The sequence below is a fragment of the Miscanthus floridulus genome, unplaced genomic scaffold (genome assembly GCF_019320115.1).
Source record: "Miscanthus floridulus cultivar M001 unplaced genomic scaffold, ASM1932011v1 os_1248_2_3, whole genome shotgun sequence".
NCBI lineage: Eukaryota > Viridiplantae > Streptophyta > Magnoliopsida > Poales > Poaceae > Miscanthus > Miscanthus floridulus.
Genome location: NW_027097613.1, coordinates 46356 through 60000, shown reverse-complemented (window position 1 = coordinate 60000; position 13645 = coordinate 46356). Strand labels below are relative to the sequence as shown.

General features: G+C 44.9%; 1 pseudogene; it reads right to left on the bottom strand.

Annotated features, from left to right (window-relative positions):
* Positions 1–4062: 4062 nt before the first annotated feature.
* On the bottom strand, positions 4063–13390 carry LOC136533835 (uncharacterized; annotated as a pseudogene).
* Positions 13391–13645: the final 255 nt, after the last annotated feature.

Genomic DNA, 13645 nt, shown 5'->3' with positions numbered 1-13645 from the left:
TGTTTCCTTCACACGTGGCAAGTGCAAGCTTGAGAATAATTTTGAGACCAATACAACACCGAAATATATATTTCTAGTTGCCCAACAAATGTTACACGAATTACATGCATGACAATAATTAAACACACAAAGCCGTACATATTAAAATTACAACCCAATTACACTACGACCTTAAAAACCTACCTAAATAAACATTAATTACTATCGGAATCACTGCCGGGATCGATCAGGCCACGCACACTAACAAGCCTCTGTAGCCATATATGGTAATTGATGTCACGGATTATGTATCCGCTTGTATCGATGAAGTCCAATGCCCGTATGAGTGCACTCTTTTGTGCCTCACAATACTGAAAGAATGGTAGGCCATAGATGTAACCTACTAAAGGACCACTGCCCCTGTTAGTAATCCTTATGCAGTACTGGCATCCTTCTATAGTGAGCTGGCCAAGGTTTCCATTGTAGAAGTCCCAATCGTACCCGAGTTGCTCCGTAGCTTGGTCTAGAATGGCCCACAAGCCACATGCAGCATAGGTAAGGTCCTAGAGCGCAATCTGCATGCGAAGAAAAAGAAAAAAAATAGAGAATGTTATTACAATAATAAACAACAAATAACCATGACTCAGGTATAAGTGACCATTCTACCACATCCGCATGGTTGTAGCTCACAAACCATTCGCTTGCTTGCGGGACGGGGATATCACCAGCATTCAAAGCAAGTGCCTTGAAGTGCAAGAAATCAGGCACATCATAGCAAATATGTCCAAGTGCCTCTAAAGAGATGTGCACGGCACTTAATTGGGCACTTATCACGTTCGGGCTCTGTATCCCCGTCCTGTGGATATGGTTCCAATGATTTGAACCCCTCATAGGGATGGAAAAACTGAGTTCACACGTCCATAGCCGACCACTTGCATTCGATGTCGTGTTCTTAATGATGTCCGAGATAAAGAACTAGCTAAGTGTTGTTCACAGCCAATCTATTAGGGATATAGTCTGCGACATATATGCATGCAACAATGATATTAAACTAATTACACTTATTTGTTAGCATCAAAAAATAAAAGATGTTGGAAAATATTTCATACAATAGCTGGAATAGGGAACCGTGGAATGGCCACATTAGGAGTGAATGGCTCATCGCCAGGGTGGAAACCTAATTCTTGTGGTGGGGGAGGTCCGTTGTTCATACCACCTGATCGATAAAATGCAAAAAAAATATGAACATAAAATATATGCACAAAAAATTCTTCCAAGTAAAATGTGGCAATATAATTAAATATAGATTGAATGCAAGGAATAAGAATATATATAAATGTAGAATGCAAAGAAACATGAATACAAATATAGATCAAATGAATATAGATAGAATATTGGAGAAGACAACATATCAATACCATTGAAAAATGGAGGAGCCATGACCAAATCACATAGAGAGAGAGTGGATGTCTTGAGAGGTGAGAGTGAAACGTGAGAAATGAGATTGAGAGAGTTCATGGGTGGGTGGGATAGATGTATGTGGCCGGTAGTTTGTTTTATATAGGGGGGCATGGACATCACTGCCGGTTTTTAAATAGAACTGACAGTGAAAGTTACTATCACTGCCGGTTTCTAAATAGAACCGACAGTGAAGGTGCATATATATAAAGGATATATTTATTTAGATACTACAGTGAGAAAGTTTTAACAACAACGATATATTTATTTAGATAGTAATGAAATACATCAAAAATTTACAACAAAATAGAAATAAGTTATATATACGATAACAAAGACCTTACACTAAAATTCCATATATGATAACAAAGACCTATTTGCGTACTAGTCAGCGTTACTATCAATGAGTATCAATACATTATAATTTAACCACCTCAGTAGCATTCTTCTAGCACCAACTAGGGTCAAACAACAACACTGAGGTGGTCTATGAGCTATACCGGTTGAAGATGATAAGGTGGCATCGATGAATCCTTGCCTCTGTTGTACATGGCCTTTTTCTCGGTACAGTCCAGAGCACATCGTATTTAGCTTGGCACCGCACTGATGAACCAATGCTACTCCGAGACAGGAAATTGCCGAGAGCACACCAGGTCTCTCTAGACATATAGTCCAGAGCGCACCACAGCAGATGGCTCTGTGAACCTCGTGGCATCTCTAATCGTCGGCGTTGCTCTATCTTTAGTAGCATTCTTCTAGTACCTCGTGTGTGCACCATTTTGGTAGACTACAATGCATAATGATATATGTGGTTTGTTGTGAGAGGAAAACATTGTATCATGGCTAATAAGGCCTGGCTGAAACCAACATGCATGGAGAGGCAAGCTTATGGCCGAGGACCATTTTATAGGGGCTAGCAGTCGTGGTTCATTTTTATTTCTGAACTAAAGTTATCGGGGTAGGTGAGAGCAGTGTTCTAACTGTTGTGGTCATGAGAGCACTGTTGGAATGTGAAGATCATCTACACATCACTCTTAGTTTTAGTTTAAAAACCGATAGTGAATTTGGCCTTCTATGTCAGTTTGAGCAACAGACTGTGATAGAAGCTATCACTGCTGGTTTTAAAACCAAAACCGGTAGTAAGGGCCCTGCCGCCATCTTTTAGTAAAAAAATATAAAAAAGTTTGGCCCGCCTGAGATTCGAGCGTGGGTCGCGGGATCGAGAGTGCGTGGCCTTAACCGCTGAGTTAGGATAGGGAGTTCGGTTAGAATGGTTTTATTTTTTTCTTTTATCCCATCGTAATGCACTACTAAATAATAAATGTAAAATCAAAAAAGTTTGGCCCGCCTAGGATTCGAGCGCGGGTCTCAGAGTACAGAGTGCGCGGCCTTAACCGTTGAGCTAGGATAGGGAGTTCGATTAGTTTGCTTTTCTTTATTTATTTATTAATAGAAATAATGCAGTTAGTTTATATTCTAAAATAACACAAAAAATTGTGTCTTGATTATTGAATTATATGATAATTAATTAATGGTCTATAATTATCAAATAATAGTGTTTGTGAACATCATCTTAATATTTGATTACATAGTCAATAATTAAATTGTAGAGATGCGCACAAAATATAAATTAAATATTCAGTGTAAATTACAGATACAACGTCTACATAATGATTACATAGCTAACAATAATCTAACTATCTTTAGGTGCATCAACAAATGAGAGCCTCATTATGATCAATTCGTACGTAAGCAGGTTCGTCACCCTCTTGAAGGATAGGTAGGGGTACGTTCGCCCCGAATGAATGCATTTCCTGATAGCCCCTGTAGTCTTCTTCGTCCATCACTTCATCGACACCGACAATCTTTCTTTTCCCTTCTAGGACTACTTTTAGCCTTCCTTTTGTCTTGTTATCCCTTGCATAGAAGACTTGCATAACATCTCTTGCAAGGACCACTACTACACAAACTTTACTGGAGGCGGGCGATTTGGGTTTTCCGCGGCAGGCAAAGTCGTCCGCCGCGGCCTAGAGGCCACGGTAAATCGTGGCTTAACCGTGGCGGGCGGCTTTGCCCACCGCGGTTAACCGATTTACCACGACGGGCGGTGTAACGTGCCCGCTGCGGTAAATATACTTTTACCACGGCGGGCACGTTACACCGCCCGCCGCGGTAAATTATTTTACCGCGGCGGACACCTTTTGTGGCCCGCCGCGGTTATGTTGATTAGCCGTGGCGGTCTTTATTATTTGCCCGCCTCGGTAATTTATTTCCTAAATTAAAAAAATACAGCAGGCATATAAATTCAAATAAAATACAGCAGGCATATAAATTCAAATTCAAATTCAAATCACATCCAGATTTCACAGATTAAACTTAAAAAGTATGCAGGCATTACACATGAGATAATATACATATATATACATTCACTTAGTCTTTCTTGTCATCGTTAATTCATTACATTTACATATTAAAGTCGTTATACATGCGCTAAGGTGTAATAATGTGGACGCATCATCGTGGGCCATTTCCTCAGCCTCTCGTACTCCAATAAAATCGCTAGCGTGCTGTTCTCATGGAAGAACGTGTCCCCTTCAAGCACGCATTTGTCTAAGACAAACTTACATATGTCCGCCTTTGTCTGCTTGAAGCTGTGTTGGATGCTCTGCATGTCTCTCGACCAGTTCAATCCAATCTTGAGCACCCTCCAACTGCTGTTATACTGCTTGTACACCCTCAGGAACTCACAGGCGTAGAAGCCACAGGTTTGTGATCCTACCGGTTGTTTGGCACACTGCATGATTGATACGCAAGCATTACAATACAGGCATTAGAACGCATATGAATGGAAAGCACAATTAAACCTTTCAAATACTTACCGGAAAGTTGCGTCTGATTTTGATGCGGTTCTTATGCTTAGCCTTAAAATTCTTTGATCTTCGATCATAGCATTTAGGATCCTTCACGTACTCCTTATAAGCGCTATACAAAATGTACTAGTATTAGACAGGGCATTAGAACGCATATGAGAAGACAGTTCAGTCACTTACACTCTGAGGCAATCTTCAAAGGCCTTGTACCCTTTTAAGTTTGGCACTGTCAATGAATCAAATACATAGGCCCTACCATCCTGAGGGTAGATGATAAATGCAACCCAGTGACCCTCGAGGCCTTGGCTGCACCATTGAAACAAAATACAGGTTACGACGAGAAATAATAATACTAGCTAGCTACCCACTTATCTCTACAGGCATGTCTTTGACTTACCCAAAGTGGTAGGCAGCTAGGATACACCCATTTCCCCTGATCTTCTTCATTGCTCCTAGTATGTATCTTGAAATGTTCAACTTCTCATTGTCCATCAGTTTCTTCCTGTGCGCCTCTCTCTGTTGCTTGGTCAAGTCTTTCATGGTTGGATGATTGTCATCTAGGTGGTAACCAATGATGATTCTTTGAGCAATATGCATTGGAGATAGATAGATAACATCAAGTTTTAGTTCCTTGGATATATAGGCCATCAACCTGCAAGGATAAGCCATCGTGGCATATATAAGTAGTCTTGACCGATTCAAAGGCAGGTGATATGTGAAACTCGCAATTCATCACTTACATAGAGAACAGGGTGACTTGGGCGATGTCAAGGTCTTGTTCCCATAGTAGTCTATACATGTCATGGAAGTCCTGGGGAGTTCTACATCATTGCTGGGCAAGTGGAAGTACTCCGCCACAACCTTGACTAGAAAACCATGCAGACTAGCTTTTGCCGCTTCCATGTACCAGAGGTGAAACCTCCTTGTCTCCCACCTTTCCTCGTCAATGAGTTGGGCCTTGGTTATCATGAACTTCCCATGCTCGTAATGGCTGGGGCAGTCATCCGATTTAGGAAATAGATGGAGAGGTGATCTCGGCCTAGGATAGAAATGTTAGTACCATATTATGGCAAAGAAAAGTTATTAGCAAATTATGCTCGCCGCTACCATACCTTTCGAACTCAAGTGAGTATGTGAGCTACCCTTGGTCGCCTTTGGTCTTCGCCGGTGGTGGAGGACAGTGGCTTGTGCTCGCAATGGCAGCAGGTAGTGTCTTTGCCCCTAGTTCCTCCGTGCCTCCCGATCCTTTGCTCGTGCCCTTAGATGGACTGCCGGGAGGTGGAGGTGGACTTGTTGTTGGAGGAGGAGAACGAGGGTGAGGGCTTGTGCCTCCTGGTCCTTTGCTCATGCCCTTAGATGGACTACCGGGAGGTGGAGGTGGACTTGTTGTTGGAGGAGGAGAACGAGGGTGGGGGCTTGTGCCTCCTGATGCTTTGCTCGTGCCCTTAGACGGACTGCCAGGAGGTGGAGGTGGACTTGTTGTTGGAGGAGGAGAATGAGGGTGAGGGCTTGTGCCTCGAGGTGAGTTCCTTCCCTTGTCATCCCTGCCTTTGCCTTCATCATCGCCGTCGCTGTGATCCGGATCATCGGGGGGACAAGATCCGACAACGGATGGTTGTGATGCTGGTGTCGCTATCAGCGTAGAAGTTGGCATCGAGAGAATGATCTCTATGTCATCCTTGTTCCACAGGACTTCGGAACCTAAGGCAGCTCCAAGGATCATTACCCCTTCTGCATTTGGATATTCCATTTCAAATTCTTCGTATTCGGTCGCATACCATGTAAGTATCACGGCAGCATAGTTGGCAGGGATCTGGTCTTGGTTGAAATCTTTGATATCTTCTTTGGGGTGCATGTAACCCTCACCCATGGTCAACTTTTTCACCCTGTCGAACGGGATCATGAGCTAGACGTGCATGGGTTCTCGGATGGCATCGACGGGGTGCCTTGGGTGATCCTCGATCATCAGCAGTGGCTGCCCTTGTGTCTGCCCTTGTGGAACTTGAGGCACGGCCACACCAGCCTGGCGAAGCATCTGTGACCTCATCGACACCATATCTGGGTCATTGCTCGTGAAGGCTTCTTTTATGGACCGGCTGATCATTTTGGCCACGCCTTGATCATAGCCCTTCTGAAAGATGCCCTCCTTGTACCTCTGCCTTGACCAGTATGTGGCAGTGTCGGATTGCCATGACTCCACTGAGTTCCAGCTCATCTTCGACGACATGCCACGGACACGGCCACGGTGCTCGGGGGTTCCCAGTGCCAGGGTCAGCAAGTCCTAGCCCCTGCAAACCTTGAAGCTATCCTTGGATTTAGCGGCCTCGATGATAGCCCTCTCCACCTCCTTGAACTTGGGCTCATTGAACTTGCTCACGCCCTCCTTAAGCTTCTTCGGCTTGCGAGCATAGATGAAGTCCTTAGCCCTCAAGTCTACACCGTCGTACGGATCGGGAAGCCCGGCGGCAGCTCTAGACCTTTCTTCCTCCCGCCACTGGGGCCTCTTACCAGCAAACCAGTCATGCCCAAGTGGTGGGGGTGCAGGTTCTTCTTCACAAGTGTGCTAAACTTGGCGCTCTTTGCCTTTGCTTCTTCTGTTGTTCTTTGTTTGCAGAACTCTTCCTAGTGATGTTCCTTCACCATAGTGTATTTGACACAGGGTGACTTGCCTAGCTTCAGGTAGTACCTGGTCAGCATGGACTTGAAGTTTCTAAAGGCTCTTCCTGCCATGTGCATGACCCACTCCCTGCACTTGTTCAGATCGGCGTCCTCGGGATAATGGAAGCTCCTTGTCACCTCACCCTAGATATGTGTCTTGTAGTCAACCGCACATTGTTCGAGTCCTCCCAAGTGATCTCCACCTTGTCCTTGACTATACATGCCACCTGGTTGCTGAACTTGGCAAGGACCGTGGGTGGCGACAACGGGTTTCCCTCTGGTCCCACCTCATGGATCACATGGACTTCGCCATGGGTTTCCCTCCGGTGCCTCCCATGTTCCCCCCTTCTTAGCTTTGTCCTCTGACCCCTAGACTTGCCTAAAGTGGTTGGAGATGGAGCGGGGGTTCTTTGTCCCTGACTTGTCCCTCCTCGAAATTCAATTCTTGAGGCACCACCGGCATCTGTTTAGGGTTTGGAGACCACGCACTTTCAACTTTGTTGTCCCTTGGTTGGTAGGTCGAATCATCTTCGTCCTTTGTATGACATTTCTTTGTTGGCCTCGGGGTCACGGACATGTGGCTCTCGAGGCTAGTTGATGATGATGCACTAGGGGTAGGGTCGCGCCATTCGCTTATCGGTTCCTCCGCCATTGGAAAGCTACAATGAATACATATTTCAGCTGTATAGACACAATTATAGAGTAGTAAAGTAGAGTAGTATTAGAGTAGTAAAGTAGAGTAGTACTAGAGTAGTAAAGTAGTAGTAGTTGGCTCAGATTTGCCCCATTGTCATCACATCGCTTTTAAACTGGTTGCTTGTATCTGGTATACAAGCCATTCTAGTTTAGCGGGGGCACTCGATCATCATCGCCAATGCCTCAGCATAAAAGGGTTCACATCATTGCATATGCCACTGCCTCAGCTTAGAAGTGTGAAAAGAATCATCATTGCAAATACCAAACAAAAGCCATCAAGATAGTTTCAAAATTCGGCCCCAAAGGGCTAAGTCCTTCGGCCATCAAGATAGAGTAGAAGACTAGAGGAGGTGAGAGTAGAGTAGAGTAGAGTAAGAGGAGTAGAGTAAGAGCTATACAGCTCAAAAGTTTGTTTGGCAACATAGGCAACAATAAACCCCCATCACAGCTCAATCAAATTTAGTCAGTAAGAGTAAGAGTAGTAGAGGAACTGCTCAATTTAGTCAGCAAGAGCATAGTAGAGGAGTAGGCAGTAGAGGAGGAGAGAGTAGAGGAGTAGGTAGTAGAGGAGGAGGGAGTAGAGGAGGAGGGAGTAGTAGTAGGCAGTAGTAGTAGTATACTAGTAGTAGTATACTACTAGAAAGTAGTAGGCAGTAGTAGTATACTACTAGAAAGTAGTATACTAGTAGTAGTATACTAGTAGTAGTATACTAGTAGTAGTATAGCAGTAGTATAGGAGTAGTATAGGAGGACAGTAGTAGCAGACAGTATAGGAATAGATTAAGTAGAGAAATAGGTAGCACCACCACCAAAATTATATCAAATTTGGCAAAATTGCAGCAGAGTGACCAATTCATCTCAAAATTCTCACAACTTTAGCATGTGATCAGTTTAAAGGCAAGGTGCATCATAGGCAGTGGCATATGCTCAGAATTTTGTCACAAATTTCTTTGGCATCATAGGCAGCAAAAGGAATTGAATTCAAATGCTACGGTTCAGCAAAAGCATCATAGATCAGTAGTATAGCAGTTCAAAATTCACCAAGTGTAGTTTATCCTGTACAATTTTCAGCCATCCATTCCAAAAGGAGTTTACTATATCCTGTACAATTTTGGCCATATCAATATTCAAATATAAATTAATTATAGAAGATGTAACTGTAGGTACACATCTGAGTCAAGTTTATGAATTATCAGCATTATAAAATCAGTCTAACTGTGCCACTAGAAAAAACACAATGTGAGATTGTTTATTTTCACTACGAAAACATGATATTCCATATGCTTATACCCCTTGTTCACAGCAGGTCAAGCTGGACAGAAACAGAGACGCATAGACCATTCTTCAGAACAACATATTTCTATGGACAAACACTAGACGATTTTGAGGAAAGAAAACCTGTAACCTCGACAGCAAAAAGCACCTCATAATAGTTTCACTTTGATAAGTAAAGTATTCCAGCTTGTTTATGTCAAACGCACATCCTAAATAAGGTTGGGGAAGTAATAGACCTAAGCACGTTATTTTTTTTGCACTGAGCTTACAGTGCTGCAAATCAAAGAGGGAGGATCCACATTGTTAAATTTTGTGTCAGAAAACATATTCTGCTAGCAGCTAGCACTTGTAGCTTGAAACCAAGCATGACAATTGACAACTACAAGCTATGGCTTTTCAAACATGGAACCAAACATTGTGATTCTCAGACTGCAACTGTTGCATGTTCAGAAACTCGTACTAGGATGCTTGCTAACAGGGCACAAGCAGTTATGTCCATTCTGCAAAACGGCCAATCCGTCTATACTGTTCGGTACATCATCATTAACTTGCTTTAGGTCATTAGCTATGTGTCATAGCATGGTTAATATAGTATTCAAGGATTTACAACAAACATAAGGACAAAACCTGATTTCCTGAGAATAGTTTTCCTAGTTTTGCAAACATCCAATTACATTTCTCATGCAGAAACCACACATCTATCTATAGTTTAGCTGGCCTTAATTTATCAAAGTATATTCTAAGGTTATGCACAAATAGAGGACAAGAACTCCATGTCTGCCATAGTAACAGACAGGGAGAAATATCCCACTAGATAGCCATCCCAAAAAATTTGCATCAAGCTATAGTGTAGGTAGTAGAGTACCAGTAAGGTCAGCGGGGGCGACGGCGGCCCTCGGTGTCGGCGGCCAGCGCTAGGGTTCCGGGGACAGGGCCCAGCGTGGAGGAGCTCGGTGGCAGCGCGAGACTTCTCAGTGGCCGACACTAGGGTTCCGGGGACAGGGCGCCAGAGGAGCACAGGGGCAGGGCACGGGCAAGGGAGAGGAGGACAGGGGCGGGCACGGGCACAGGGGAGGAGGACAGGGACGGGGGTCACATATATAGCCATGTATTAACCGCGGCGGGCAATATAACCCGACTGCCGCGGTAAATGTTTACTGCAGCGGGCACCTTAGACGGCCCGCCGTGATTAATCTATTAACCGCGGTGGGCGCTGTTACGTGCCCGCTACGGTTAATATTTTTGCATTTCCTCATTCAATCTAACACTGATATTTATTATCAATCTAAAACTAATTTTTGCATTTTGCATTTGCTGTGTAGTAGTAGTAGTAGAGTAGTGCTGTGTAGTAGTAGAGTACATGTGAGTAGTAGAGAGTAGTATTAGTACAATAGATAGTAGCAGTAGGTTGAGTAGTACTAGTAGAGTAGTATTGTATAGTAGTATTAGTAGATTCAGTAGTACTAGTAGAGTAGTATGGTTCCATGATATTAATAATAAGTTACAAAACTTGTCTTCAATAGATCGAGCTATATTATTACATATATGTCTCTAGGATACATATATCATTTTGGTGTAGGTGCTTTCACCGTCCTCTTCTCACCGTCGGGGCAGGCCCATGGCATCATCCTGGACTTGTTGAATCGGTCCTCGATGGCCTTGATCTTCTTTGGATGATCGGTAAAAAGCTCGAGCTCTGCGTAGTTGTTGTATTGTTCAGGACTCTGCACCCCATCAGCTCCCACAATCAGCTGCTTTCTGGATACAACCACATGCCTTTTTGGGTCCTCTGCATATATATAGTAGGCCACTTACGCGGCATTGGTTGCTAGTACCCACGGGTCATCTTTGTAGCCGATACTTTTGAGGTCCACGGTGGTTAGCCCATAACTGTCCACTGCAACCGCATTCGGTTTGACCCACTGGCAACGGAAGACGGTTATGCGTAGGTTTTGGCCGTAATCAAGTTCCCATATTTCTTTGACTTGCCCATAGTATTGCCTCCTCTGGCCTGTGGACTCTTCTTCACCCTCGTATCGAACACCACAGTTCTATGCCGATCTCTTCTTGTCCTTATCTTTTTTGTGGAACCTGTAGCCCTGAACGTCATACCCTTGCCATGTGGTGATTTGGCTGGATGGGCCTAACACAAGCCTCTTAACGGTCTCCGTATCTTCATCAGGGCATCGTTCAAGGGGTATGTGTTGCTCTTTGAGCCACTCATTGAAATTGCTGCTGTGATGGTTCTAGACCCATGCCTCCGTGCGCTGTTCGTCATTAGCGGCGCGGATCTCTTCCAGGTGCTTTTCAATGTATTTCTCCATGCTCACTAACCGATGAAGGATGCTGTAATGAGCTTCTTGCACCATTTGGTTTGCCACATCGGTGTGTACTTTTTGGCCTGTGCACCCCATCCCTAAGGTTTTGCCTTCATGGTGATGGACAGGCAGCCCAATCACCCTCCCATCTCTTATGTACGTCATACACCAGTTCATGGCCTCCTCCGTTGTGTATGCCTCGATCATAGAGCCCTCTGGGTAAGCGCGGTTATGAACATATCTGTTGAGGGTGGACATGAACCGCTCGTATGTTCACATCTGGTGTAGGTACACGGGGCCTAGTTGATGGATCTGATCGACCATATGCATCATTAGGTGTGGCATAATATCAAAGTAAGATGGTGGAAAGCACATCTTGAGCTGGCAAAGGGTCTCCGCGATGAACTCCTTCAGGGCAGGCAGTTCGGCCTTATCAATGACCTTCTAGGTGATGCGGTTAAAGAAGTATGACATCTGTGTGATTACCATCTTCACGTACTCTAGACGGATAGCCCTAATCGCAATTGGTTGGAACACCGTCAGCATGACGTGGTAGTCGTGTGAGTTGTAGCCAGTCATTATGAGGTCTTTCATGGAGACCAGGCTCTTGATGTTGGAAGAGAAACCAGTCGGCACCTTGATACCCCTAAGCGACTTAAGAAAAGTTGTCCTCTCATCTTGCGTTAGGTTGTTGGCCGCACCCGGGATATCAACTTTACCGTTCTAAGGCGGTCCTGGGTGAAGGTCCGGCCTGATGCCCAGATTGACAAGATCCATTCATGACTTGATACCATCCTTTGTCTTGCCCTTGATGTCCAGCAGGACACCGATCGTGCTTTCGAAGACATCTTTCTCTAGGTGCATACAGTCGATGGCATGGGGTGTATTCAGTGTTTTCTAATACGACAGGTACTTGAAGAAAATTGACTTCTTCTTGAAAGGAACGGCGGCGGGGACTTCCTCCGTCTGGTCCCGCTTTCGCTTCCTGGTCTGCTTGGGCCTCTCTTCAGGTGGCTTCTTCTTCTTTCCAAACTCCACCTGATCCATGTCCTTGACCATCTCATACACCTTTGTCCCCCAACTAGTCTGCGTCGGTTGATCACGCTGCGGCTTGTCCTGATTGTCAAAGTATTTGTTCATAATACTTCTTCTATACCTATGATTTTTGGCGAGGAACCGTCTATGCCTTGTGTACACCATCTTATTGGATCCCTTAAGGTAAGTGTAGCAGGTCCCGTCGATGCAAATTACACAACCGGTCTTCCCTTTGATCTGCCCCGACAGTGAGAAGAGACTGGGGTAATCGGTGATGGTGACAAAGATGATTGCTTTTAGTGTGAACTTCTCCTTGCGGGATGCATCCACCATCTGGACCCCAACATCAAATAGTATCTTTATTTCCTCCATGAACGGCTCTAGGAACACATCTATATCATTGCCGGGCTGCTTTGGTCCAGAGATAAGCATGGTCAGCATAAGGTACCTACGCTTCTGACATAGATGGGGAGGTAGGTTGTACATGGTGAGCACGATGGGCCAAGTGCTGTGCGAGCTGCTAAGCTCACCGAACGGGTTCATCCCATTGGTACTCAGTGCGAACCTAACATGCTTGGGCTCCTTGCCAAACTCCAGGTAGGCCTCGTCAAAATCCTTCCACTGCTTGCCATCAGATGGGTGCCATAGCTTGCCATCGTCTTTCAGGCAGTCAGCTGATGCATGCTAGGACATAAGCTTGGCATCGTCTGAGTTCCCGAATATTGCACGCAGGCGATCGGTCACGGGTAGGTACCACACCGACAGTGCTGGACTTTTCCTATGCGTGTAACCCTCTTCTTCATCGTCCTGCTGAGCCAAGATCTATTTGGCTGCACTGCTCTTCTTTGCCCCCTTCTTGTTCTTCTTTCGACCACCCCGCAAGCCTCCCTTGTCTTCTGCATCCACGCGATAACCAGTATTTTTCTTGTATCGACTAAAGCCGCAGTGCGGACAACTCGTCAAATTCTCATACTCATTGCCCCGATATAGGATGAAGTGGTTAGGGCATGCATCAAACTTTCTAAGCTTCATCGCCACTGGCCGGATCAGCTTATTGGCCTGATAAGTATTGGCGGGCACATTGTTAGCCGTTGGGTACATGGTGGCAAGGTAGCTTAACAACTCATTGAAGCTACTGTCAGACCAACCATGAAGAGCCTTCAACATCAACATATGGAGGTTAAAACAGAGCGCCGTGCACTCCTTCGGACAATCGCCGCCGTCCTTATAGAGAGGATCAACTGCCGCCTGCTTCAACTCTCTGAAATTCTCCAACCACTTTGGGCAACCCAACACAACATCATCTTCATCGAAGTGTTTGACTAGATCTTCAACAAGCTGCACATCCTCGGGTTG